The sequence below is a fragment of the Pteronotus mesoamericanus genome, unplaced genomic scaffold (genome assembly GCF_021234165.1).
Source record: "Pteronotus mesoamericanus isolate MK-2021 breed Mesoamerican mustached bat unplaced genomic scaffold, CSHL_Meso_final contig_221, whole genome shotgun sequence".
Classification (NCBI taxonomy): domain Eukaryota; kingdom Metazoa; phylum Chordata; class Mammalia; order Chiroptera; family Mormoopidae; genus Pteronotus; species Pteronotus mesoamericanus.
Window position 1 is genome coordinate 19,481,552 of NW_026555092.1, and position 25,581 is coordinate 19,507,132.

The 25,581-nt window shown below is 41.6% G+C and overlaps 1 non-coding gene across 1 annotated transcript; it reads left to right on the forward strand.

Annotated features, from left to right (window-relative positions):
* Positions 1-17,494: 17,494 nt before the first annotated feature.
* On the forward strand, positions 17,495-17,557 carry LOC129069505 (small nucleolar RNA SNORD75). The gene has a single exon (XR_008529007.1). It is a non-coding gene; the product is annotated as a small nucleolar RNA SNORD75 (small nucleolar RNA).
* Positions 17,558-25,581: the final 8,024 nt, after the last annotated feature.

Here is a 25,581-nt window from a genome sequence, read left to right on the forward strand (position 1 = left end):
TCGCTTCTGTGTTTTGTGGTTTGAAAAACTGGGTGAAGCCCAGGCTCTGTGTGGCTCAGTTGGTTGGGCGACCTCCCGCAAACCAAAAGGTCGATTCACGGTGGGATTCCCGGTTGAGGCACACGCCTAGGTTGCGGTTCGGTCCGCCGGCTCGGGGAACGGATGGGTGTTTCTCACATCCATGTGTCCCTCTCATTTCGTCCCTCTCTTCCTATCTCTCTAAAAGTAAATAAAATCTTTTTTAAAAACCTCAACTGAAGCACTACTTACTCTGAAGCTGTTCCGGACCCTGGCTCATCTCCAGAATTCCTCTGAAGCTACTCTGAGTTTTACTCGGCCCCAGTATTGATCATTCTTCCTTTGTATTCAAAAAAATAAAATAATCTATTTTCCTTGTTTACCTATCTGCCTCTCCTTGCTAGACTGGTTTTTCTGGAGGGTAAAGGCTGACCCATCTCTGTGCCCCGCAGGTGACAACAGAGCACCTGATACTAAAATAGGAGCATTTAATAAAGTATCCTGTCCCTCTTTCGGCCCCCAACCCCCACAATCCTACCAACTCCTTTGGACCTTATAGCAAGATAGGAAATGGGGAAGTGCTGTGTCATGCTGGCTAAGCACCTCAAGCTTTTTGGTATTGATCATCCTACTTTGCAAAAGCAGTGATTTTTGTTTTGTTTTTTTTTTTTCCTGCCTGGGGCTGAACAGTTTTTTGGCCATTATTCATTTTCTTCTTGAGGAGGCACAGGAGACATAGATTTCAGAGCTTATTAGTGGATGATAAATGGTACATGCAAATTAAACCAACAACACACTGGCCTACTTCAGCCAAAAGAAAATGACCATTTATTGCATCTTCCATGTGCCAGGCCCTGGGCTGGGCACTTGAGCTTATTCGTCTCATTTAAAAATCGAAAGAGATATCCTGCCCCAGGAAGATGACACCGCCTATCCCCATGGGAATATAAAAAATGAAATAGCAGGACAGAGTTCTGAAAAGAGAAGAAATCTGTTGAATATTTGTTGTCCAATTAAATGATTGTGGAGTCTCTTTTTTTAGAGAACAGTAACAATTTCAGCCCTGGCTGGTATGGCTCAGTAGGTTGATCGCCAGCCTGCAAACCAAAGGGACGCAGGTTTGATTTCCAGTTGGGGCACATGCCTGGGTTACAGGCCAGGTCCCCAACTGTGGGTATGTGAGAGGCAACCACGCACTGATGTTTCTCTTCCTCTCTTTCTCTGAAAATAAATAAACAAAATCTTTAAAAGAGAGAGAGAACAGTAACGATTTCAGAAAGGCGGCAGAGGGGTTTTTTCCTTTTATCTTTATCCTTCTACAGGACTTAGTATATGCCTCTATCTCCATTTTTTCAAATATGCCATTGTTTTGTTCTGACTTGTTCAGCAGTAATTTGGGAAGAATTTTACCTGTTTTATTATCTTCATAGTTCCAGAACCTAAAGAAATCAATTGAGAGGCTACTGCAAAGACCCAGACAAGAGAATTCTCAGGACTGTAATATGACATTGGCAGCAGGATGGGAAAAAGGAAAGAAATAATGTTTCTCTAGACCTTAGGATTAATTGGACTTAGAGTGAGAAGAAAGAGGATGCTGTCCAATATCTTGGTTTCTTATTTTTGATGACATACAGTGATGTTATTAACCAGTGACAGGAAACACTGGAGAAAAAGCAGGTTGGAGATTAAAAATAATGACAAACACCCTGACAGGTGCGGAGCATTGTTCCGCAAAGTGAAAGGTTGCTGATTCAATTCCCAGTTAGGGCACATTCCTGGGTTGTGGGGCTGTTCCCAGGTTGGGGCGCTGGCTAGATGCTACCAATATGCTAATGTGATATTACAGAGACTATAATGTTAATGGTGCCCCATGGCATACCGCAGTGCCTTACAGTGGTAAGATCAGATTGTGTAACTCTGGAGTTCACTATTACTGACTCTTCTTTTGTTTTTTAAACTAATTTTATTTATTTACTTATTTATTTATTTTTGAGAGAGAGAAACATCAATTTCTTGTTCCAATTATTTATGCATTCATTGGTTGATTTTTGTGTGTGCCCTCACTAGAGGTGGAACCACAAACGTAGTGTATCAAGGCAATGCTCTCTCTAACCACCTGCGCTGACTGGCCAGGGCACCTCACTCCTCTCTTAAGAAGAACGTAATCAGTTTGGTTTGAAGCAAACAACATTGAAATACTGCCAAGACATCCAAGTGAAGGTGTTCAGGGATCATTATTGGAGATACAGAATTAGAATCAACAGCACAGTAGTTTAATTACATACTTACTGTTCCGCTGTTTATAGGAGGCCTACACTCTGCTAAGTACCAGACATGCAAACATAAATGAGACACTATCTATTGAGGTGTTTTTGAAGAGTGACTAAATTGGATGGAATTCACAGAAATGCAGTGAAACAGATTTTGGAGGAGATGATTAAGAGCGCACTTTGGGGCCTGTGGAATTTGAGATTCCAGGGAAGGGTGGCCAGGAAGAAGTTGGAAATGTGTAAACATGAGGGTAAGCCTATGGGATGCCTGCCCTGTTCACTATGCTATAAATCTAATACTTAGGAGCATGTTTCCTTGTATGTAATAGATACAAAAAAAATTTGTTAAATATATTAATGAATTATATTTTTGACATCATTCACAATATCATGGATACTTGAAACTGGGGAAAAATGAAATTACTGAGAGAGTGGAAAGAGGTAAGCTAAAGCCAAAACCTCAGAGAATTTCTATGAAGGTAGGAAGGCAGATAAAAGCAATTAAAGGCAACTCAAAAAGAACAGCATTTTCTGGGTAAAGAGCCACTCATAAAGATGGACAGTTTCTACCAAGAATAATTTCCTTTAGTCACCATCATCAGCTTTTAAGTTTATTGCACCTAGGAAAGAGTAACAAAAAATAGAAGTAAAAAAGGAATGAGTCAATAAATCAATTAGTAGATATACAAGCTGCCACCTGAAAATTTTACTAAGTTTTCCCTAAAATTCATTAAATTAAAAAAAAAAAAATCTGCTCTGCCTGGCATGGCTCAATGGATTGAGTTCCAGCCTGCAAACCAAAGGGTCACTGGTTCAATTCCCAGCCAGGGCACATGCCTCAGTTGTGGGCCAGGTTCCCAGTAGAGGGCATGCAAGAGGCAACCACACATTGATGTTTCTCTCCCCTACTTTCTTCCTCCCCATCTCTCTAAAAATAAATAAATAAAACTTTTTAAAAAATCTATTACTAACTTGCTCGTTGCTGAGAGTTTTATGTGGGGCTTTGTTAAGAAGTATTGCTTGGGGTCAGAGAAGTTACTAAGAAAATGCTTGCATGAATCATATTCAATATTTTGCCCTGTTTCTTAGAAGTGCGTTCCTTAAATTTTCTCCCTGTCCAATTCAAATAAATGTGACTCTTATTTGCTGAGCAAGGCACTGATTCCCAGTCCAGCTCTTTAGAAGTTTTAGCTCTCCCCATCTATTACCTTAAAGTAGTATTCTCAAACTTGAGAGTAACATGAGGTCCCATGTGAAAGGAAAAATATTTTTGAGGGCCCCCCAATGTTGGTTTGATTTATTAACTTTAATTTTATTTAATTTTTTTTCATTTAGACTATTTAATATTTTAATAGGTTTCTCCAGATGTATTGTTGAAAATAATTTAAATCACTGTTTTGTGAAAATGTTTTCTTTGGTAATTACTACTACTCTTGCTGCTGATGAACTATTATTGTAAGATGAAATATACAAGATGAGTTTCCTGTAAGCAATATCCTCCATGAACATGAATACCGTCCTAATGCTGAAGTGCATCTTCTTCCCGATTCTGCGTATCTTTACTGCCTATGCCTTGTTGATGGTGACTCGATTTTCCTACCATTTTTCTGTTCAAGCTAGCATGAAAACTTTGTTCACACAGTGCTCTTTGACATCATCTGGATTTCACTTAACAAAGCAGTAGTTATATCACTGTACTGATTTGCTATGGTAGACAGCAACTACATACAACAGATAAGGCAATTCAATGTAAGTATAAAGCAGAAGTCCCAGAACAGTGATTATTTTAACATTAGGACTTGCTAACTGCAGCCTGCCATATACTTATAAACCACTAGAGTTAAACCTGTAAACCATTAAAGTTAAACTTATAAACCACTAAAGGTAAATGCTTTCATGTATTCATAACAACCAGTGCAATCATGGAAATCAAAATCACAAGGCAGCACTCAGTTATGAGGACACCAGATGATTCAGAATATGTTTATGTTAATTTTAAAAATTATCACGAAAAGAAAGTATTACATTAATAGTTCTCAGAGAACACTTGAATCCTTAAATTTACAAGAATTCAATTTATAAAATTACATTCGGGCTCTGACCAGCATGGCTTAGTTGATTAAGTGTCATTCTGCAAAGCGAAAAATTGCTGATTAGATTCCCAGTCAGGGTACGTGCCTGGGTTGCAGGCCAGTTCTCCAGGTAGGGGTGTGAGAGAGGCAACCACTGGATGTTTCTCTTGGACATGGATGCTTCTCTCCCTCTCTTTCCCCTGCCTTTCCCCTCTCTCTGAAAATAAATAAATAAAATCTGGGCTTAGTTGTTACCATTCTGGAGCGAGTCTACCTAAGGCCGACTTTAATGTGTGGGTTCTGAATTTCATGTAGGAAAGATTTCACAAGTCCAAGTGACTATGAGAATCCATTTATATAATTTTTCATTTTTTTTAAAGATTTTATTTATTTATTTTTAGACAGAGGGGAAGTGAGGGAGAAGGACAAGGAGAGAAACATCAATGTGTGGTTGCCTCTCACCTTCCCCCTGCTGGGGACCTGGCCTGCAACCCAGGCTCGTGCCCTGACTGGGAATCGCACCTGTGACTGTGGTTTGCAGTCTGGCACTCAATCCACTGAGCCACGCCAGCCAGGGGAAAGATCCATTTATTAAAGCTGGGAACAGTGAAACAAGGAAGAGCTTAGCAAGGAAAAACAACAGGAGAGCCTAGGCTAAGCTGCCATAGCCCAATGGGAAGTCAGAGAAAATGGGGACATTACGGACGGATTCATGGGATAAGCCTGAGACAAGTGGCCAGCTGTTCATTGCCTTAGAGTTTAGGAAACCCCTGTCTGTGGGGAAAGAAGAAGGGAAAGGAATTACACTGACTGTTTCCCAGAGAGGGATTGCACTCCCTGAGTCCTTGGTTTTGAGGCTTTTATCTCTTACAGGCAGGGATTTTAGGGGAGGTCTCAGGGGATGGTTTCAGAAGAATATTCATCAGTTCTCCAGGTGTGCCCTTTCAGGGTCAAGGTCTCCACTTGAAGCCAGAAAAGTCAGTGTTCGTGTTGCTTGCCATTACCAAAACCAGTAAGAAGAGACAGGGATTGAATTTATGGGTGCTTTATTCAGATGTCCCATGATCTGAGAAAACAGCAGATACATATATACCCTAAAAGACCGTCTTAAATTCCATTTTATTTTTTTTTTAAGATTTTATTTATTTATTTTTAGACAGAGGGGAGGAAAAGGAGAGAGGGAGAGAAACATCAATGTGTAGTTGCCTCTCACATGCCCCCCCCTCCCACTAGGGGCCTGGCCCTCAACCCACGCATGTACCCTGACTGGGAATTGAACCAAGCAACCCTTTCTTTTGCAGGTTGACAGTCCACTGAGCCACCAGCCAGGGCTTAAATTCCATTTTAAATCAACCCTTTTTATAAGGAGAAGAAAAGTGTAGGTAAGGGGTTTGGAATTTAGGGGAAAAGTTAATCAGAGAAAAGCTGCAGCATTCTTTCATCTGTGTCCTGGGCGGTGGGCTTCTCAACCTGGAGCACAATGGCTCAGATACCATCTTGATTGCTTGCCTTCCTCCTGAGGCACAAAAGTAGAACTGCTTATGGTCTCCTGAAGTCAAGGTGGGTCATACCTTCAGATCCTGAAACAACAGAGTTGATTTGATGCATTGATTACTAAGCTTATTAGCTATTACCTGAAACAAAAATAATTTACCTATTCCACTTGCAAGGGAATTTTCCTAGCTTCTTACTATACTGTCTCACCGACAACCTCCCCATTCCTAATCTGGTTTTCAGTACTCCTTCCTCTATATTTCTGTTACAGCAGAAACTTTCAGAAACCCAGTTCTTCTCACTGATGCAGTAAAGAATTACAGGCCAGTGAGCCACTAGCATGCAAGCAAAGTTTATTAATGCTAAGTTCTAATAGGAAAGCAAAACAAGGGTGGCTATAACAGAGGTGGCAAACGTGGAATGGCAAAAGTAGGGTAGCCAGAGGCTGGGTGGCCAGCACCCAGATGGCCAGAGGCCAGGCAGCCAGAGGCTGGGTAGCCAAAAAAGCCACAGACCCCTACTTTGGCCAGAGGCTGGGTGGCCAGGCTCCCTCCTCTCCCCACCAACCCCTGACCCCTGTGTGGCAAAAAGCAGAGAAGCCAAGAGGAAAGAGAGAGACTTTTGTTCTGAGGATTTACATAGTTGAGGGATGAGAGGAAAGAAATTACATTTTGATTGGTGGGTAAATGTGGTGCTGACCCTTTGGGTAAGGGTGGTGCCTCCCCAGGGAGAGGTGACTACCCAAACATAGGTATGGGTGCAGGTCTGTTAGCCCAAATCTTTATCTTGCTTTGGAGTTTATTTGTCCATCTTGTATACGTGATCGGAGGCAGGCGGTTAACCAAAGTTGTTCTATGGGTTTTTTCTTTTGAGCACTGTGGACCCCCTCCCCTTCTCCTCTCCAGGCCTTGGGATGAATATACAGTCTCAAGATTTTCTTTTTCCCAGCTAGTGGAGATGATATACACAGACTTTCAAGGGGTCTCCCTCTCCCACAGTATCATAGTTTCACTTGTTATTCAGGATGCCTGGCAACTTTATCAGACCAGGTTCAGGGTTACTGGGTCAATGTGTGAGTTTTGCTTTTAGCCTCCTGTATTCAGTTCTTTTTTAAATTGTAATGGTGAGGGTCCTGCGTTTATTTCCCCTCTGGCCACTCATTCCACTATAACATTTCCACTATACTCTGTGCTTATTTCTATCAATGAGAGCACTTAACACATCATCATTCTATTGTGTTATTCATTATTTATTTTTCTGTCCCCTAGAAGGACCCTGATCTTAATAGGTAAAGGTTATGGTGGTAGTAAGTACCTCAAAGCATTGAAAACAGATTGAGAACAATTGCATTGAACTAACCATTCCTTGAAGGCAGGGCCGCACATATTTACCTCTGCGTCTCCAGTGTCCAGCACTTGGCCTGCAAGCAGTTGGTGCTCAACAAATGTGGAATAAATGCGTGAATGGTCTCAGGGTGCTGGCTACACATTTGGTGATCATATTTTTTTTTAATTTTATTTATTTATTTTTAGAGAGAAGGGAAGGGAGGGAGAAAGAGAGGGAGAGAAACATCAATGTGTGGTTGCCTCTTGCATGCCCCCAACAGGGGACCTGGCCAACAACCCAGACATGTGCCCTGAGTGGGTATCGAACCAGTGACCCTTTAGTTCACAGGTCAGCACTCAGTCCACTGAATCACACCAGCCAGGACAATGTGATCATATTTTGAGTGTCATGAGGATGCAAAAGGGAAGGAATCACTTGGAGCCAGGAAGCTGATAGGATCCTGCCCTCACCCTGTTCACTGGTATCAGTTTGGTCATAGGTATGCAAATCCCTTATTTGTATCAGGAACAGAGAAAGTACTAAACACGTCTCTGCTGAATTAATCAATGTCTCAATTTCCCCATTTTCAAAAACTAAGGTTCCTGCTGACTTCCACCATAGCAAGAAGCTTAAATATACAACTAAAAACAGCCCTCCCTTAGTATTACTTCCTGAGTTCCCTGGGAGTAGAGAGCATTGTGGGTCAGCTCTATTAAAACTGAGCCAACCATGATCACTCTGGTTTGGATGGTGGTCTGGAATTGCTAACTAGAGGGAACTTTACTGCTTTATGGCACTCTCTGGGCCTGAAAATCACACTGTGACTTCTGTCCTCCTCTTTTCTAGAAGACAACAACAAACTGCAGGTATTTTTTTTAAGATTGTATTTATTTATTTTTAGAGAGAGAGAAAGGAGAAAGAGAGGGAGAGAAACATCAGTGTGTGGTTGCCTCTCATGTGCCCCCAACTGGAGATCTGACCCACGACCCAGGCATGTGCCCTGACTGGGAATCGAACCAGCAACCTCTTGGTTCATAGGCCTGAACTCAATCCACAGAGCCACACCAACCAGGGCTGCAGGCATTTTTTAAGTGTGTAAGAATTGGGCCACACCCTGTCTGGTGTGATTATGTGGATTGAGTTCAGGCCTGCAAAACCAAAGGGTTGCAGGTTCAATTCCCAGTCAGGGCACATGCCTGGGTTGCAGCCAAGGTTCTCCAGGTGGGGGCATGCAAGGAGCAACCAATCAATGTATCTCTCACATGTTGATGTTTTTCTCCCTCTCTCCCTCCCTTCCTCTCTCTATAAAAAGTAAATAAATACAATTAAAAAAAAAAAAAAAGGACTGGGCCCCTAGTAGCTTAGGTGGGGAAAAGCCAGCATAGGAGTTTTCACTGGAGAATCTTTTTTTTTTTTTAATATTTTATTTATTTATTTTTAGAGAGAGGAGAAGGAAGGGAGGAAGAGAGAGAAAGAAACACCAGCATGTGAGAGAAACATTGATCAGTTTCCTTCCGTATGCTCCTAGACTGAAAGGGCACTCTTATGGCAAAGGCTTATATGCTAGAATCCCTAGTAAAAGGAAATCAGATTCCCAAAGACGAACACTAGCAGAATTCAGAGAAGTCACCTTCTTACCCTAATGAAGTGGGAAGGGTCCTAGTACCTATACAAGACTTTAACCCTCACCCACATTCTGCCTAGAGAAGGAAGTCTAGGCTCCACTGCAGGGATTTGGCTTTTGGGCTCTGCAATGGATAAAGAAGCAGGGGAAGAAATCGCCACCTCTATGCTTGGCTCATGGCCAACCTCCTCCCTCAGGCTGCACAACCTTGATCCCTGGACAGCAGCTGTCACCCCAGCCTTCTAAAGCCCTAGGACTTTGATCTTTGAGGCTAAATGAGCTGAACACAGCTAATGCCAAACCTTTTTGCAACCTTTTTTGGTTTTTGTTTTTTTCCACTTAACATATCATGGACATTGAAAGGATAAAGTCAGTACCATTTGCTATCATGGCACCATTTGCTGAGCAGGCCTATGACCTTGTTAAACACAACTGCCATTTTACACTTCTGAGCTTATGTCCCCAGGACTGGAAATTAGGTACTAGAAAGCAAGAAAAGAAAGTGATTAACCTCTTCCTATAGCCATAGGCAGAAGATAACATCGGAAAAAACTGCAGCCTAGTGTTAGGAAGGGCCATCCCAGGGGTCACACAACAGCAACCCCCCCCCCCCCCCCCCCCCGCTTTTTTAAATCCAATTATACTCCAATAAAAGCGCAAAACCTCTAACCCTCACTGCCGGTGTCTCTCTTCACACCATGCCCCTCTCCTTTTTTGGAGAGTGAATAAAAACTTTATTCTCTACACTTTCTTCTCTTTGTGAATTCTTTCACAGCCCATGTCACTGACCACCCTAACATTTTTGGCTCACACAGGGACATTCTCTATTTCTCCCTCTCCCCTGGCCACCAGACACTTGTGACTAGGGGAGCAGTGGGCAACAGAAGCTCGACCTGGACTAACCCCCTAACCCTGTCTCTGTGAAGTTTGGAGAGGGGATTCTAATCCTCCATCTATTTCCTACCTGCCTAACCCAAGTCATGCATTCAACTCCCATTTGGAGTTAGGCGTGACTCCACCGTGCCCACATTAAGTAAAAATAAGTGTACAAAAAGGGGGGAAAAAATCTCACCCCTCTCCCAGACTGTAAACCACTCTATATTCTCTTCCTGAAGACCTGGGAGCTGCTAAATCCTGAGAAAAATTGGGACTGTCTCTCAATGCAGAGAAAAAAAGTGGCATTTTAAACGCAAGCGGCTTTTCAGTCCCTTCTCCTGATGAAACCAGTCCTCCTAGGAGAAGCTTGCTTTTCTTTCCCTTTGTTTTTGAAATGCAAATAGCTGGCCTTCCTCAAGAAGTCTTGTGTAGGCCATCTTTTAAAATAAAAATTTTGGGGAGATAATTCTTATCAAAAGGAGGGAAACCTTAGTTATATCTGAGCAAATCAATTTAATTTATTTCAGCTATTTGTTTCTAAATTAGTAAATTCTGATAAAAGTTATTGAATGTCTAGGTATTTTGAAATAACATGAAATCTACTGAAATATAGATTGCTAGGCCTTATTTTGGCTTTTTATTACAAAGAGGCTGTGGAGTGGATTTGGAGCTATAGATAAATGTCTTGTGATTTATTGGAAGTGTGTTTCTTGAAAGTGAGAGTGAGGCAGGAGATAGTCAGGAAGCAGGAAACTCCAGAGGTGCCCCAGGAGACAAAGAACATGGATAAAGGGCGGAGACCCTGTCCTAAGTCTGGTAGTTTCTGCATCTGGAGAAGCATTGAATCCTAGTTAATCAGGACTGCACCTGCGCAGAAGATGCTACCTGACCCCTACTTCATTATAATAAATTAGCATTGTGCGACCCTCTTCCCAGTAGCCAATCAAGGAAATCATGGGAGACCTACCCCCTAAGGAATAAAAGTCCTCTAGCTCCTGAGTTCACCCTTTTTGCCCTGTTCTTGGCTGCTTCCCCTGCTGCTGCTGCTAAGCTCTTCTTTCTTCTCTGCTCCACTCTGCTCAGAGTTGGCTTGCTCTCATGTTCTGTGTGGCTTAATAAATCTGCTTTTTCTCGCTCTCTGCTATAAACTGTGTGTTCAGTTCAATTTTTTGTCCGCCATCACCAAGAGCCTGGTTACCTGTGCCCACCTGTGACAAGAGTGTTTGCCAATAGAGGAACCTATGTTTCTAATGGTCATGAGATGTGTTCACAAGTCAATCTAAGGAATACCAGTTGCTTACTTTTTGGTCATTATGGAAACTGAGATTTCTAGAAGTTAATTTCAAATTAAGTTGGAAAGAAATTTTTTTTAAAGACTTTGTTTTATTTACTTTTAGAAAGAGGGGAAGCAAGGGAGAAAGAGGGAGAGAAATATCAATGTGTGGTTGCCTCTTGTGCACTCCTCCATTGGGGATCTGGCCTCCAACCCAGGCAAGTGTCCTGACTGGGAATTGAATCAGCGATGCTTTTTCTGGCAGGCTGGCACTAATTCCATGGAGCCACACCAGCCAGGGCCTTTTTCTTATTGATTTCATAGCAGTTCTTTCTGAATTAAGATTTGAACCCTTCGACCATTAAAAATATTGCAGTCTTTTCCTACTTTGTCATTTGTCTTTTTAATCTTTCTTATGCTGACTTTTGCTGAAAAACTGTCACTTCGAGATAGTGAAAACTGTCAATATTTTCTTTTATAGTTTTCTAATTTTGGTTTTAAAGTTAAAAAAGACCTTCTCCACCCCAAGATTATACAAATAGTCTCTTATTTCTTCTTTGTGTCTTCATTTAATATTCAAACCTTTAAATCCTCTGAAATTTACTTAAATGTGTAGTATAAAGTAGGAGTCTAGCATTCCCACCCACAAATGGTTAGTTAATTATGTATACATCTAATGTGGCATGTTAGGCTCTTTATGAATGGACTTATCCTACTTCTCCAGTTTCATCTCCCACTTTTCTCACAGGAACCCTGTGCTCCCCTCTTATCAAACCACATATGATTCCTGGAATGTAACATCTTGCCTACTTCATTCCATCACAGCTTGAGACATGTTAGTTCCTCTGCTCAAGCCACCCTTTCCAGCTACCTTTAACTTCCTGACAACTGTTTATTCTTCCAGAAAATTCCTGGCATGTGGTAGGTGACATTAAATGTATGTCGATTAAATGAATAAATCAATCATTTCTACCTATTTTTAGCACAGAGTGGGCTCTGTGGGTGATGTGCAATGGAAGGATGTAAAATTGGGAAATGAAGTTCACAGGAAAAATCAGCGCTGCCATATGACTTACTCTGCTTCCTGCTGTGGTTCTGCCTTGCCTTGCCAGCCGCGCCCATAGCACTCCATCCTCTTCCCCTTGCTTTTCTAGCACCAGACCAATGGTTTTGAAACCGGAAAAGCTGGTGTTCGGGCTGCCAGTCATCTACCAGACCAATAAGCAGAGACAGGGATTGAATCTTCATGTCAGATGGCCTGCGATCTGAGAGGACAGAGGGTTTGTACCCCAGCAGATCGTCCTACATTTCCTTGCAAGCCAGCCTTTTTATAACAGAGTACAAAGTGTAGTGAGGGGTTTGGAATTCAGGGAAAATTAGATTAAAAAAGAAAACAAAACCGTAGCATTCTTGCGCTGGGCGATTGTCTGTCTCTTCCTGGAACACAATGGCTGAATTAGCACCTCGATTGCTTCTGGTCTCTTGAGGAGTGCAAAGATCAGTCGCTGTGATTTCCTGGGGTCTGGGTGGGCCTTATCTGCAGCTCCTGAAACAACAGTTTTTTTCACCTGCATTTACTACTTAGGCTTATCAAACTATTTCCTGAAACTAAAATTTCCCAACTTTTGAGTCCCCCATCAGTTTCACTTGGCTGCATCCTCCTTTCCACCATTTTAATGAAGCATTTATCTGATCTATGTGACTGCCCTGATATAATTACAGTTTCAATACCAACACCTACAGTGCTACATAAATGTGGGTGCATACACATGTGTGAGTATGACAGAGACAGAGAGAGAGAGAGAGAGAGAGCAATCCTTCTGCGGAATCCTCCTCCATTCAGAGGTCCAGCTGTCTCTCTAGGGGCGGGGAAGCATTTCAGCAGCTCAGCTGGGTGGGGAGAGGATAGTTCTCCTCCCCCAGCCTAGCTTGCAGCAGTTTATTCTGAATACAAATAATAATCACTACCATTCACAAAGTTCCTACTATGTACTGCCAGGCACTTTACATCCATTGTTTCATTTAATCTGCTGACCTTAAAAAATACAAAGAGTCAGTTATTTTCCAGCAAAATGTGTTTATTCTGAAATAGCAGAGGAATTTTCTCAGGAACCATAGGCAAGTCCCAAGAACAAAGGACAGGGGTTTTCTTTTATAGAGGGAAGGAGGGAAGTTGGGAGGCGTTGTTTTGGAAGAGTTAAGAGTAGTAATGAATGTGACAATTTCAAATTGGCTGGGCTATAACCAAGAGCCCAAACCTGAAGGCAACCAGCTAAAGTGGTTTAGGTAATGACTGACAAAAATGGAGGTGTTTTGCTGGGAAAGGAGCAATTCTTCCCTCCTCCTACTATGGTGTCTCTTTCTTTTTTCCCTTTTAAATATTTTGTTTCTACTATTTCAGTTGTCCCAATTTTTCCTCTTTGTCCCCCTTCTACACAGCCGGTCCCCCCCAGTCCCATAGTCAATCCCCACGTCATTGTCCATGTCCATGGGTCATGCATGCATGTTATTTGACTAATCCCTTCATCTTCTTTCAACAAGACCCCTCCTGCTCCCTCCCTTCTTACAGCTAGCTGTCAGTATGTTCCATGTTTCTATGCCTCTGATTCTATTTTGCTTATTAGTTTATTTTGTTCATTAGATTCCATTGATAAGTGAAATAATATAGTATTTGTCTTTTATTGACTGTCTTATTTCACTTAGCATAACAGTTTCTGGTTCCATCCATGTTGTCATGAAAGGTAAGAATTCCTTGCTTTTTTACTGCTGTGTAAATGTACTATAGCTTTTTAATCCACTCATCTACTGACAGGCACTTAGGCTGTTTCTTAATCTTGGTTCTTGTAAATAATGATGCTATGATCACAAGGGTGCCTATATACTTTTGAATTGGTGTTTCAGGATTCCTAGGATATATTCCCAGAAGTGGATTCACTGGGTGAACAAGCAGTTCTGTAACAGGGAATATAGAGGACCCCAAGACAGGGAAGTCCCCCACTAACCTGGCTTGGGGGAGGGAGTAGAGGAGCAGAGCCACTGAGATTAATTTTCATATCAAAGGCAGCTGTCTATTTCTATAGATATGTTAAGTAACTGCGGCAGCCAATCTGAGCCAGTGAAATGGGCAGGATTTTGATTCTTGGGGAGCTGGAGGGGCTTGCTGCAGCTGTGCTAGAGTAGAAAGGCAGTTCCCCTCCATCACGGGGCCAAGCCTGGCCAGACTAACAATGGCAGCCAGAGAAAAGCAAAAGAGACCAGAGTACAGAGTACCAGGTGTAGCTGATTGTGAGAGGAGTCAGAAATGGGGTTATGGGGGAAGAGCAGGGTGAGGATTTAAACTCAAGCTCAGCAGCCACAGGAGGGTTCTCGACCACGTGGCTTGGAAGGACAGTAGGAGAGCCATGAGAGGCATGTTCTCTCTCCCCCCACCCTCGCCCTCCCCGAAATGGTTTAGAAAGGAGAAGAAAAGCCGGATGCAGTTTATAGTGAGGAAGGAGGCCAGGTGGCCTGGGGAGCCGCAAAGGACTTACTTGCAAGATCCTGTGCTGCTACACCTGGATTTTATCTGGACTATTAAGACTTGTGCCTTTCCTAAGTTTCACCATGAGCCAGAGTAACACGCAACATGCTTTCCTGAACTAAAATGGAGGTTGATAAACACATACCCCAGATCCTGAAGGAGAGAGCTGCTACGTAAAGATGGCAACTTTGATCCAGAGAGACTGGAGAACTGCTTGCACAGCCGTCTTAAGATTAGGGCATGGGAAATGTTTCAGGCTTTTGGCTAATAGCCTGTTGGGGAGCATGGGAAGTTCTGGGTCTCATGGCAAAGAAGGACTCTGAGCTGAGATGCTCTGAGCCTGCCCCCGGCCCCCTCCAGGTTGGAATATTATAAATAAAGATTTGCTCCTTCCAGCATTAATTGTTGGGTCATTCACCAAAGTGTCACATGGACAGGCCCCAGTCTGCTTGCTTACAGTCTTGGTGAACACTGTAACAATTTCATTTTAAATTTTTCAAGGTGACTCCATACTGTTTATTGTTTTCCAGAGTGGCTGCACCAGTCTGCATTCCCACCAACAGTGCACTAGTGTTCCCTTTTCTCCACATCCTAACAAGAACTTGTTTGTTGATTTATTAATCATAGCTATTAGGGCAGGTATGAAGTGGTATCTGATTGTGGTGTTTTTTTGTTTTTTTTTTTCAAAGATTTTTATTTATTTTTAAAGAGGGGAAGGGAGAAAGAGGGAGAGAAACATCAATGTGTGGTTGCCTCTTGTGCATCCCCTTCTGGCAATGTGGCCTGTAACCCAGCCATGTGCCCTGATTGGGAATCGAACTGAGATCCTTTGCTTTGCAGCCTACTGCTCAATCCACTGAGCCATGCCAGCCAGGGCTGATTGTGGTTTTCATTTGCCTCTCTCTGATAGCTAGTGAGGTTAAGCATTTTTTTCATGTCTATCTGCCATCTGTATGTCCTCCTTCGGAAAAGCGTCTATTCAGGTCTTTTACCCATTTTTTAATTAGATTGTTCATCTTCCTGGTGTTGAGTCATACGAGTTATCTGTATATTTTGGAGATTAAACCTTCGATGTGTCATTTACAAATATATTTTTCTATACATATTTTGGGTTCCCTTTTTATTTTGATGATGGTTTCCTTAGCTGTGCAGAAGCTTTTTAATTTGACATAGTCCAATTTGTTTACTTTTTTTATTTCCCTTTCCATGGGAGATATACCAGTAAAAATATTGCTACATGATATATCTGAAATTTTATTGCCTATATTTTCCTCTAAAAATTTTTTTGGTACTGCCACCTATACTTAAATCTTTTATCCATTTTGAGTTTATTCTGGTGTTTGGTGGAAGTTGATGGTCTACTTTAATATTTTTGCAAGTACTAGTCCATTTCTCCCAACACCATTTATTGAAGAGACTATCTTTACTCCATTGGATGCTCTTGCCTCCTTTGTCAAATATTAATAGACCATAGAGACGTGGGTTTATTTCTGGGCTCTCTGTTCTGTTCCATTGATCTGTGTGTTTGTTCTTATGCCAGTATCAGACTGTTTTAATTACACTGGACTTGTAGTATAGTTTTGATATTAGGTATTGTGATCCCTCCAACTCTATACTTCTTTCTCAAGATTGCTGAGGTTATTTGAGGTATTTTTTGATTCCATATACGTTTTTGGAATATTTGTTCTAGATTTGTGAAATATGCCATGGGTATTTTAATAGGAATTGTGTTGAATCTATTGATTGCTTTGGGTAGTATGGACATTTTAATGTTTATTTTCCCAATCCATGAACACGGTGTATGCTTCCACTTATCTGTATGTTCCTCAATTTATTTCTTCAGTGTCCTATGGTTTTCCAAGTACAGGTCTTTTACCTCCTTGGTTAAATTTATTTCTAGATACCTCATTTTTTTCATTGTGGTGTGTCTTCCTGTTTTAGGTATGGGTAGCAGTGTATAAGAGCTCCCCCCTCAGGGCTTCTTGGCTCCATTTTAAATGTTTCCTTTATTTATTTATTTATTTAAAAATATTTTATTCATTTATTTTTAGAAAGAGGGGAAGGGTGGGAGAAGGAGAGGGAGAGAAACATTAATGTTTGGTTGCCTCTCATACACCCTGAACTGGGGACCAGGCCCGCAACCCAGGCATGTGCCCTGACTGGGAATCAAACAAGCCACCCTATGGTTCACAGGCCGGCACTCAATCCACTGAGCCACACCAGCCAGGGCTATTTATTTAATTTTTTTAAAAGATTTTATTTATTTATTTTTAGAGAAAGGACGGGAGGAAGAAAGAGGGAGGGAAATATCAGTGTGTGGTTGCCTCCTGAGCATCCCCTACTGGGGACCTGGCTCACAATCCAGGCGTATGCTCTGACTGGGAATTGAATAGGTGACCCTTTGGTTCACAGGTTGGCACTCAAGCCACTGAGCTACACCGGCCAGGGCTTATTTTATTTATTTTTTAAAAAGATTTTATTTATTATTACAGAGGGGAAGGGAGAAAGGAAGAGGGGGAGGTACATCAATGTGCAAGAGAAACATCATTGATCAGTTGCACACCCCTAATCAAGGACCTGACCCGCAATCCAGGCACTTGTTCTCACCAGGAATCGAACTGGCAATCTTTTAGTTTGTGCGATAATGCCCAACCTGCAAATCCACGCCAGCCTGGGCTTTATTTATTTTAAGGAATCCCAAAACATGTCAGCATAGTAGGTATTAAAATCCCTATTTCACAGATGAGGAAATTTGCCCAAGGTCACATAGCTACCAAAGGGTACAGCAAGGATTTAAACACAATTGTTTCTAAACAACTATCCTGTTTGATTCACGACCCGTGTAGTCAGGCTGCCTCCAAGGTGGAGGTTCAGGGCTGTGAGATTCCCAGTTTCTCAGCCTGACAATTTAGGCACTCCATAACTACTACAAAACTTCTTGAGTAGCGCACTTCTCTGTATAGCCTCATTCAATGATTCAATAGCCTCTGTCAATTCGAGTGAAATATATATTGTCTTTGAAGCCTGTGATGATTTAAGAGCAGTGGACAGAAGGGACTTCTGAAAAAATTCTGTTCTGTGGCATAAATATTTATGACATTGATGTTTAATGTGGCTACACAGCATGTTTCATTGGGTATTTTTTGTGTTTGTTCTCTAGTTCTGCGCCAAAGGAATGAGAACATCTGCTGGGGTCTTAAAGCACAAGCATCACACTCTTGCCATGGGCAGACTGGCACTAAAAAGAAACAGCTGGAAGTTGGAATGGTGGACTTGAGTCTTTGACATGTCTGGACTGACTGGCTGGCTGGCTGGCTGGCTTTATTTATTTATCTATCTATCTATTTATTTATTTATTGCTATGGATACATTTTCATCTGTGAGTGGCATGTTTGGGTGAAGATTTTGGAGACATTTAAAATAAAGGTGTGAGCCCTGGCTGGTGTGGTTCAGTGGATTGAGCACCAAACCAAACCAAAAGGTCACTGTAAACCAAAAGGTCGCTGGTTCAATTCCTTCTCAGGGCACATGGCTGGGTTGCAGACCAGGACCCCAGTAGGGGGCATTTGAGAGACAACCAAACATTGATATTTCTCTCCCTCTCTTTCTCCCTCGCTTGCCCTCTGTATGGAAATAAATAAATAAAATCTTTTTTTAATTTTAAAAAATAAAATAAAGTGGTGAACAGTTGGGTTGACTATAAGTCCTGGAGCAAAGAGATTTAAGCAAAAGCAGACCTGTTATCCTGAGGATTTCCAGGCATTTATGACAGCGTTCATGCAGCTGAAGGACAAAGTTGAAAGGCAGCTTCATGGATGTTCATGGGCTAGAAGATTAAATAACTAAATTCTAATAAATTTTTATAAACCAAAAGAAAGTATACTCTCTAAAATTAGCCAAAAATTTAATTCCCTCTTCACCACTATGTCATGCCTTTTGACACTCTATTTACCCACTTTAAAATAAGGATGATAATATCAATGTTCTGGGTTACCGTGAGGATTAAATGAGATACTGGAGATCAGGAGGCATCAATTACTTTAAAAAGTTTTTATTAGTTTGCTCTCCTGTCTAAAGTCTAGAATGCATGAACTTTCTTGCCTACTTAAGAATATTGCTCCTGCAATTATTTTCTCTTTCTACTGAATTGTCAATTTTCTTCATGATAGTAGATCAGAATATGACCCAGTATAGTGTTACAGGAGAAACGCAGTTCTTCTTGCCCACACAGCAAAGAATTACAGATCAGCCACTCTGCTAGTGTGCAAGCAGAGTTTATTAGTGATGCATTCTCATGGAAGTGGTAGAGGGTGAAAGGCATAGGTTCAAGGCAGGGCAACGTAAGGGCAGCAAAAGAAAGGGTGACAAGAGCATCAGGTCGTTTGTCTTGAGAACTAATATAGTTGGCAGGATAGGGGTGAGGGTGTTACATATAGATCGGTGGGTAAGGGTGGTGCCAATTTCCCCAAGGGAGACGTGACAACCCAAGTTTAGGTATGTGTGGGGGTCTGTTAGCCCAGAATTCTTATCTTGCTCCAGATCACATTTGGTCATCTTTTTGTAAAACAAGTACATGACAGGAGGCAGTTGATTAAAATCCAGGCAGTTAGCCAAAGTTATTTATGGACTTGTTCTGTAAGTGTTACGAACCCCTACATCAAACAGTGACCAGAGGTGTGGGGGACTTCATCCCGTGGAGTCCTATTCACCACGAATGAAATAACAAGTCGTTCCAGACACCAATTGTCTGTCAAGGAAGGAGGAAGGCGATTCCCTGTAGTGGAGAATGCCCCAAGCCCCCTGCTCAATGGGTTTTATTGAGAGGATTGCAGGTGGGGAATAGGCAGCAGGAATGTATAGGTAATATAATTACATCAGCAACTAAAGCTTAGAGAGAATAGATATTGCTTAAAGATGACAATGGCAGGAACACACTGAACTTCCTCAGGTCCAGGCTGAGCAAACATTATGGCGCCAGGTGGGTTCTGAGTCAGGGTCCTGGAGTTTTGTAAACTTTTTTCCCATCCTTGAGCTGGTTATCTGGTATAAGATTAACAGAGTTTGAGGGAGAAACAAAGCATGCTTCAAGGAGTGTAATTTATTTCTAAGTCTGATTTCCCCTGGGGGCCCTGAAGTCATTATCGGGTCTTGCCTGACTCCAGCTTTGCCAGTGTTCAGGCCTTTCCCAGGCCCCAACTTGCATGGGGCTATAGTTCCTAATACCACTCAAAGTGGCCCCCTGCACAGAGGTAGGCAATAAATCAAAGTTGTTTATAGGCTTTTTGTTTGGCCACTGTAAACACCCTCCTCTTCTCTCCTCTAGGCCTTGGGATGAATACATAGTTTCAAAGGCTTTCTTTCCCAGGTAGTAGAAACAATGCATAGAATTTCAAGGGCTCCCCTCCTCCTGTGCTAGCATGATGCTCCTTCTGATGCTGGAACACCCGGCAATGTTATTGGGCCAGGCTCAGGACTACTGAGTTAGTGGGTGAGACATGTCTCCCTCCTCCTCCCTGCCTTGGTTTATTATCTATCCTACTTCAGGGGTCCCTACCTCGCCAGGCCGCAGACCATTACCAGTTTGTGGCCTGTTAGGAACTGGGCCGCACAGCAGGAGGTAAGCAGTGGCCAGTGAGTAAAGCTTTGCTGGCATCTGGCAATGCTGCCTGAAGTCTACCTCCTATCTGTCGACCTCCCAACCCCCTTCAACAAAACTTGTCCCTTGTACCCAAAAGGTTGGAGATGGCTGCTCTACCTAACAATAGTGTATATTCCAATTCAGGAGGAAAAAACTTCCACCCTTGACTTCATTACTCCTCCAGCTACTGTCCCATTTTGCTATAGCAGAATTCCTAAAAGGGTTGTCTATTGCACTTTCTGCTTCCTCCCCTCCAATTCTTTTTTCAATTCACTCTAATCAGTCTTTGCCTATACCACTTCACTGAAGTCTCTGTTGTCAAGATCTCTAATAATCGACATTATGCCAAATCCATAGCAAGCCTCAATCATCTTACGTGATTTTTCAGCAGCATTTGTCTTGGTTGCTCATTCTCTCCTTGAAAAGCTTTCTTTATTTGGCTTCTGAAATTTGACACTCTCCTGATTTTTCTTTCACTGTGGTGATTGTTCCTTTTGTGGGTTCTTTTCCTGACTTATTAATGTTGCAGGGCAGAATAGAACCTTAGTCCTCATTTCTCTGTCCCATTTACTCCCTGGGTAAGTTCATCCAGTTTCAGGACCTTAAACATTTATACAGCCCTAATCTCACAACTAGGCTCCAGACTCATTTATCCAATAGTCTGCTTGGTTCCCCTCTTTTATGTCTGATAGGGATTTCCAATTCAACATGTCCAAAAAGAACTCTTTCTTCCTTACCACTCATCTACTGCTTTCTCAGTGTTCGCCGTTTTAGTAACGGACACCAACATTTGCCTAGTTGCTCAGGTCAACATCCCAGGGGTCTTCCTTTATTCTTCTTTCCCTCATATTCCTCATTTAATTCATTCTGTCAGCTCTGTCTTCAAAATGTATCCTGAATTTGACCACTTCTCACCACCTTATTACTTCTGTCATTATCTGAGTCACTACCACCTCAAGTGTGGTTTACTCTTAGAGTTTCCTAAGCAGCCACAAATGCAGTCTGGATGCCTGTGCGAGACCTGGCTTTTTCATTGCAACCAAAGGCCTAACACTCAACGTTTGTTGGGCATTCCTAATTCAGGAGAGCTTACTATCATTTATATACTCAAAAAGGACTGATATAGACATTAGCCCTAGCCAGATAGCTCAGTTGGTTAGAGCAGCATCCTGATTGATACACTAAGGTTGTAGGTTCAATCCCCGGTCATACAATAATCGACCAATGGCCCTGGCTGGTGTGGCTCAATGGATTGAGTGCTAGCATGTGAACCAGGTGTTTGCTGGTTCGGTGCCCAGTCAGGGCACAAGCCTGGGTTGTGGACCAGGTTTCTTGACTGGGGTCATGTGAGAGGCAACTGATTGATTTATCTCTCACAAATGGATGTTTCTTTTTCTAACTCTCTTTCTCTCTTCCCCTCTCTCTAAAAAAAGTAAATGAATAAAATTAAAAAAAAAAACAACAACAACCAATGAATGCATAAATAATTGGAACAACAAATGAATGTTTTTCTCTCCCCTCTGAAAAGATGGCTTTTCAAGGATGGGCATGTATCTGCCTACCCTACAGAACACTCTTTCTGGTATTAAGGAATATATGAACCAAAATGTTACTAAGAATTTTGCTTTGATGTGGAAGGAATCAGGAAAAAGGCAATAAAATGGTTCTAAGGACTCATTCACTCTGGATTAAGGAACGCCAAAGGGGCTCTAAACACCCCCATTACCCCCCATCAGAGACGCCCTGCCCAGTGACTCCCCCCCTTCCCTAGTAATTTATACCATCTCAGTTTCTTAGCTATTGTCATCAGAATAATGCTAATTAAATTGGTTCCTTAGGTATGCTCTGACACGTAACAGTTTTTTAAAAAAGGGACAACAGAGGCAAAGTGGAGTCTCTTGTGTTAGGGCCCATGGCAGCAAATCAAGACTTAGTACATAAACTAATTACAGTTTAAACTTTGCCCAGAAATGTGACTTTTAACCAGCCAACCTGGAATTTCCTAGTCAGCACTAGCAGGCAATCCACTGATAGACTCCTTAGGAGGACAACCTTGTCTGAAATAATATGTTCTTTGCTAATAATTTTCTTTTTTTCCTGCTCTCTCTCTGCCTTTAAGAAACTTTTCCATTTGTGCAGTTCAGTGGAGCTCCTTTCTACTTGCTAGATGGGACACTACCTGATTCATAAATTCTTCAATAAAGCCAATTAGATCTTTAAAATTTACATGATTGAATTTTTGTTAACAGTTAGAGCTTTAGCAGGAATTTGCTATCCTGATAGAGGAGAAGTGCTTCCTCCCTTTGATTTCAAGGGATAGACAGGGATCATCCTCTCAGGTGACCAATTTTTACCCATCTAGAAGGTAATACACCTTATTCCAATAATGAAATACCTCCCTGATTAAGACTCTTACTCCATAGGCTTTGGCTTCCTGTAACCTCCTGACTGCATTACTCCATCAATTTTGTATATTTTACCTAATTAATCTTCCCAATGTACTTTATTTTCCCCCTCCTGCTTAGAAAACTTTACTGTCTCTGCCAGGTTTCAAACTTCATGACTAAACAATCAACATCCAATATTACCTACTTTCCAGATGAAGTGACCCACTGGCTAAGCATCTTTGGCTCTTCTTGCTAACATGCCTTTGTTAATTAATGTTCTGGCAATGTTCCCTCCCTTCATTTCTGCCTGTTAAAATGATACAAACTTCATGTATCTCGAAGCTGCCATCTCTAAGGTAAGAGCTTTCAACCTTTTCTAACTTATGTCCTGTGAATCACTTTCCAAACACCCTTGGTCCCACTATTACAGAAATGTTTTTAAAATCTATTTTTCTAATATTCACAGGCATCATTAAGAAAAAAAACTGAATTTCTATGATTAAATCACAAACTAATAAATAGAATAATTATTTTGGTGATTTAGATTATAATAACACAGTTAAAGCCACCAATACAAAATAAGAAATGCTAAAAAATAATAGTGTTTGTTTTTCAGTAATGGAAATATTTACTCCTTTTTATATTTTTAAAAGTTGTGATGATGAACATGTACTAGTTTTATAAAGGAAAAACAAAAAAAAAATTTTTAAGAAAAAATTACCTAGATGGCAAGTATCTTAGTTGGAGACCCTCTAAAGTCAGACCCTGAAACAAAGACTCTAGTAGGTCATTCATTTGGAGGTGATTCCAGGAAATCAGAAAGAAGGGAGTGGGAAAATTAGCTTGAAAAGGGGAAAATGTCAATATATTAACTGGTTAATACTATGGGCAACTGGGGTGAATCCACCTAAGGAATACCCTGAAAAACCATGAAAAACCAAACCTCAGAATTGTCCCAGTAGAATCTAAGGAGGCTCATGCATTTACCCACATATCTCTGTCTCTCCATTTCATGAGGGCTTCCCTGGAGACCTTAACTCCCTCACCCTTCCAGATTTCAGCTGCACAGAGCCAAACAGCCTGCTGAGGAGGAGCGAAAGCCCTGGGGCAGCAAAATTCCTTTATTGCCCCGATTGGCGTATGGGTCCTCTGGTCCTGAACTTTGTTCTTGATTTCTCAACTCAGACAGCCCAACCTAGAGTAAGCAGGAAATATCAGCAAGTAAACAGATATTGGGATAGCCCAGAGACTTGAGAAGGCATTTCCTCATCTCTCTGACTTGATCACAGGCCTCTCAGATTCTAGAAACTTCTGCCAAATGCTGAAATGCTCAATGAGAAAGGGCTGGGAACTTGGCTCTAATGGTCCAGAGCAGGGCATGTCCTCTTCTTTCCTTAGAGACCCCTTTCCCTTTCCAGGTCTTCATGTGTTTCAGTCTCATTCCCTTGCATCCCAAAAGACTTCCTCTGTGCTTGCACTTCTGGGTCTATAATATGCCTGTTCTCTATTAGCTCCTCAGGACTGTGAACCTTGAAGTCAGAAGACAAGGATGGTCTATTTTTTGTCCTAACAAAAGGACTAGGTGCTATGGTCTGAATGTTTGTATATTCCAAAATTCATATGTAAAATCCTGATGCCCAACATGATGGTATTAGTATGTGGGGCCTTTGGGAGGTGATTAAACCACAAAGGTGGAATTATCATAAATGAGATTAGTGCCTTATAACAGAGAGTCCAGAGAGATCCCCTTCCTCTTCTGCCATGTGAGGATATAGTAAGTTTGTAACCTGGAAGAGTGCCCTTACCCAATCATGCTGGCACCCTGATTTTGGACTTCCAGCCTCTGGAAGTGTGAGCAATAAATTTCTGCTATTCACAAACCACCCAGTCTGTGGTATTTTGCTATAGCAGCCTGAATGCACTAAGTTACTAAGGCTTAGTAAATGATAGTCAAAACCATGATTCCTTTCATTATTCTCTCCTCTTTCATATCTCTGTCTCTTACACTGGACCTGACCCTTCCCCTTAGCACATGCTCATGTTCAAATTTCCCACATAGTGAAAAACTTCCCCTCCATCTCTCCATCTGCTTTCTTCCCAAGCCACTAAGCCACCACTTTCCTTCTTATAGTATTCTTGAGAATTCTGCCCTCTGGTTCTCCAAATCTTCATCTCCTATACTAAATCTAGACCATCTTCATCGGGAATAGCCATTCCCCCAGGCCACCTCTCCACAAGGTCACCAGTGACCTTCATATCAACCAAATCTAAAAGTTTCTGCTGTAGAGATCAGAGAACATGAATACAAAGAGTATTGCAAATAGTAGATCATCAATAAAATGTTAGTTGTTCTTTTTGTCATTTGTTTTAGTTTCTCTAACATTATACTCATTTCTGGCTCCTTTTTTGAGGGGGGAGGGGCTCATCGTTTTAATAATTCCTCTCTCTCTTTCTCCATTTATTATAAAGGTAATATAGTTTTATATTGATTGGTTTTGAGAGAGAGAGAAATATTGATTTGTTGTTCCACTTATTTATTCATTCATTGGTTACTTCTTGTATGTATGTGTCCTGACCAGAGATCAAACCCACAACCTTGATATTATGGGGACGACACTGTAACCAACTGAGCAACCCAGCCAGTTCCAATATAGTTTTATATTTTAAAAAGCTCAGGGCAAAGTTTACATGATAAGTTTTAATAGGAGGTTCAATAAATGATTCTCAGGGCCACAAAATATATTGTTCTATTACAGAACCACTGGGTTCTATTGCCTGCCACTAATAACCATGACCCCCAATGCCAGAGTCTTATAAAAAGGAAAGAACCATTTGTTCAAAAGTTACACAGGTTTAGAAAAATGGCATAATTCTGCTGTTAAATCCCACGCCTTTTAGAAAAAACAAACACCCACAAATACACAGCCCTGCCTCCCTTTACCAAACCAAGCCAATGAGAAGTACTATCTCTCAGGAGAAGAAATAGAAGTCCTCAGCCCAGCATCACCCGCCCCTGCCCGCTCCATCTCTGTTCAGCATTCCTGGCTAATCCCAGTTGTCCGTGCTCATCCAGGCTCCTGCTC